The 4,376-nt window shown below is 33.2% G+C and overlaps 1 pseudogene; it reads left to right on the forward strand.

The window, feature by feature from the left end:
• The first annotated feature begins 288 nt into the window (after positions 1–288).
• Positions 289–1,137, forward strand: LOC111743507 (annotated as a pseudogene).
• Positions 1,138–4,376: the final 3,239 nt, after the last annotated feature.

Consider the following 4,376-nt stretch of genomic DNA (forward strand, 5'->3'; position numbering starts at 1 on the left):
CACCTGCTAAATAATATGTTTTAAATCTTCCTTTGTTATTTTTAACAAATTTATTTATAAAATACACTCTTTTAAGTTGACTTTTTATTTGGAAATAATTTCAAAAAGTTGCAAAAATAAAAATAGTACAAATGAATATCCTTATACTCTTTATCCAGATCTACCCATTGTTAACATTTTGCCCTGTTATATACAGCTATATATCATGGTTCTTTGCCCCTAAATACTTCAATGTGTATTTCTTAAGAATAGGGATAGTCTCACCCTTTTGGCTCTCTGAGTGGCACCATGGCCGTCAGCAAGAACGAGCACCTAATGTAAGGCGGCAAAAAAGGATCCAAGAAGAAAGTGGTTGACCTATTTTCTAAGAAAGATTGGTATGATGTGAAAGCACTAGCTATGTTCAATATAAGAAATATTGGGAAAACACTAGTCACAAGAACTCAAAGAACCAAAATCACATCTGATGGTCTCAAGGGTCATGTTTTTGAAGTGAGCCTAGCTGATCTGCAAAATGAAGTTGCATTTAGAAAATTCAAGCTAATTACTGAGGATGTTCAGGGAAAAAATTGCCTAATTTCCATGGCATGGATCTTACCTGTGACAAAATGTGCTCCATGGTCAAAAAATGGCAGCCCGTGACTCAAGCTCATATTGACGTCAAGACAACCGATGGTTATTTGCTTTGTCTGCTCTGCATTGGTTTTACTAAAAAAAAAAAAAAAAAAAAAAAACCACAACAATCAGATTTGGAAGACCTCTTGTGCTCAGTATCAACAGGTCCACCAAATCCAGAAGAAGATAATGGAAATCATTACCCAGGAGGTGCAGACAAATGACTTGAAAGAAGTGGTCAATAAATCGATTCCAGATAGCATTGGAAAAGACATAGAAAAGGCTTGCCAATCTATTTATCCTCTCCATGATGTCTTGGTTAGAAAAGTCAAAATGCTGAAGAAGACCAAGTCTGAATTGGGAAAACTCATGGAGCTTCATGGTGAGGGTAGCAGTTCTAGAAAAGCTACTGGGGGCGAGACAGGTACTGAAGTTGAACGAGCTGGTAGATATGAGCCCCGCAGTCCAAGAACTTGTTTAAAAATCAAATTTTTCACAGTGACAAATAAAATCTATTTTTGATGTTTTTTTAAAAAAAAAGAAGAAGGAGTCTCTCAGATAATGGATTATAAAATCTACTGTTCATATTCAATGTTAGCAGTTGATCTACTAATGCTTTTATAGTATTGTGTCCTTCTCAGGATAGACATTTGGAGCCCCATGACTTCTGTCTGTCCCTCATTGATGATAGTAATTTTGATCACTTCATCAAGGTGTTTGACTTCTTTGCTATGTGTTTATTGTTTTTTATTCTTCTTTGCTGCTAAGAAGCAATTTGTGAGAAGACACGAAAAGACCATACAAAAATCTCGCTCCTAAGCAAAATTTCCCTCTAGATTTAGCATCTATTGATACTTGCCTAATCCAGTCTTCACTATAATAGTTACAAAATTTATTATTTTTTTATTTTTTTTCTCTCTAGAACAGTCAGTCCTTGGCATTCTACTGTAAGCAACAGCCCTTCCACCATCACTACCACCACCCCAGTATCATTAATAAAGATTCACTAATTACCATGATTTTCAGCAGGTTAGAATTTATACTGTACTCAATTATTTTGTTGCTTAAATTGTCCCAGAATTGGCCAGTGGGAGGCCTTCAAAGTCAGCTCCTGTGTTCTTGTGACATCTTTTTAAAAATTATTTTCCAGAATTTCTTTACTATCTGGATTAACAAGAAGTTCCAGGTCTACCTTGTATCTACCCTGCTCCAATTCTGAAGTCAGCCATTTTTCTAAGGAGCCTTCCTTCCTTTTAGTAAGGAATGGTTTTAGAGATCAAGATCTGGGTGATATGTATGCTCACTCCTACTGTGGGAACAGAAGGGGTCTTTGCTTCTTGGCTCTTTCAGCCAGAGCTAGGAAATCTATGCATACACAAGCATACAAATATGCATCTGTACATAAATATATGAAAATAAAAATATATAGGCATATAAAGATGCACACACACACTTTTTTAAAAATCAAGTGCCAACACTAATTCTTCCAATTCTAATTCATATCTACAGAGTTTTTTCTGTAGATATATTTGTATGTCCCTTCTTCCACAGAGAGAATTATGTCCCATATTTATATGTCCCTTCTTCCACAGAAAGAATTCTGGTTCCCATCATATTTATTTATTTACTCAAGTCTTCTAATACATCTAAAATAGTTGCAGAATTTCTTCACCAATACTACTACAATAAATGAAACTATTAAAACGAGTTCGGGATTTATTTTTAGTTCTCTTCCCCTCCACCCACCCACCCCAACACATACACTCATACGCACCCTACCTTGCCCACAACTGAGGGTATATAGTTAAATACTGTGTTCATTAATTAACTTGAATTCCTTCTTTCTCCTTCTCCTCTTTCTTTCCTTTCCATTCCTTTTCTTATCTCCCTTCTGCCAGATTATAGTATTCACTTAAAATACAATTAGATTCATTTGTTTCCATTTGCTTTCAGGGTTAGCCCTTCTCTTTAATGACTGTTTTTATTTTTTGAATTTGTAGATTATTCTGTAGATTGACTTTTTTCAAAAGTCAAAACTATACAAAAAAGTATTCTGAGCAAAGTATTATGCCCTCCTATAGTCTTAACCCATTCGTCCCTACGTTCTACAATCCCTTTAGGTAATCAACTTTATTGTTTTCTGGTTTATTCTATTTTTTCTTATCATTATAAGCAGATATGTGCATGTTTTCTCTTCTATCTTACATGAAAAGTAGCATACTCTAAATGTTCTTTTGCACTTTGTTGTTTTGTTTCATAATGTCTCTTGGAAACCATCCTGTATCTGTTTTCTGCTTTATTCTTTGTTACAGCTACATAGTACTCTACTGCCTGTATGTACAATAGTTTATTCAACTAACTCCAAAACTTGGACATTTAATTTAGGTAGTTTCCAATAATTTGTAATTACAAATAGTGCTGCAGTGAATAGCCTTGTGCATATGTAGGTTTGGGGATAATTTCTAGAAGTAGAATTGCTGGGTCAAAGGGTAATGAACATGTAATTTTGTTAAATATTGCCAAATTCCTCCCCTTATGACTTGTTTAATTTTTTATTCCCAAAAGCAATGTACAGGAGAGAATATTTCCCCATAGCCTTGTCAAAAGGGTAGTCTTTAAAGCTTTGGGATTCTCACCAGTATGGTGGAATAAAAACAGCATCTCAGGGCAATTTTAATTTGCATTTCTCTTGTTATGACTGAAATTGAACATTTTTTCATAAGTTTAAGGACAATTTTATACCTTTTGTGAATTATCTTTGCATGTCTTTTGCCCTTTTTATAGAATTTTGTTTTTTTCTCTTAATTTTAAAATATTCTTTATAAATTAGAGATTAGCACTTAATCTTTGATATGTTAAAAATAACTTATCTTGGTTCATCTTCTGATTTGCTTATAGTGAATTTTTGCCATGCAAAAGTTTCGGTTTTGTTTTTATTTCTTTTACTTTTTTTAGTAAAATTTATCAATATTTTCTTTTATTGCATTGGATTTTTAGGCACAGAAAACTTTTCTTTATACCTAGATTATAGAAAAGTTCAACCGTATTATATTCTATTTTTATATATCTTGGTTTTAGTTTTACATTTAAAGGTCTAATTGATTTGAGATTTATTCCTGTGTATGTTGAAAGGAATGACCCTCATTTTATCTTTTTTTTCCCCCAAATCTATCTAATTGTCTGAATTACAGCTATTTGTTAAAAATTCTATTTAGCCCTAGTGTTTTGAGAGACTACCTCTATCATATACATTAGATTTTTATAAATAGTTGGATCTATTCTTTTCCATTGATCTGTCTATTCATGTGTCAGTTCTTTACTGTTTCGACTGTAGAGGCTTTGTTGCATTTTTAATATCAGACAAAGCTAAGCTTTACTCAGAGGTTTCCATTTTCACCATTTTCCTTAGCTACTCTGTTTATTTTTTCATATGAAGTTTAGGACCAATTTGTATAATTCCTTAAGATGCTCACGGAGATTTTTATTAAAATTACATCAATAATATTGAAGCATTCTTACCAAGAACAAAGAACATCTTCTCATTTGCAATGAACTGCATTGTGTACCCCCAAAATTCATATGTTTAAGTCCTAACTATCCTCCTCCATGCAACTATATTTGGAGATAGTACCTTGAAAGAGATAATTAAAGTTGAATAAGGTCATAAGAGTAGAACTCTAATTGAATAGGAAATGTATTCTTATAAAAAAAAAGAAAGAGGCACCAGGATACTGAAGTACGGAAAAAGGCAAGGCAAGGCC

The sequence above is a fragment of the Pteropus vampyrus genome, unplaced genomic scaffold, assembly GCF_000151845.1.
Source record: "Pteropus vampyrus isolate Shadow unplaced genomic scaffold, Pvam_2.0 Scaffold115, whole genome shotgun sequence".
Lineage (NCBI taxonomy): Eukaryota > Metazoa > Chordata > Mammalia > Chiroptera > Pteropodidae > Pteropus > Pteropus vampyrus.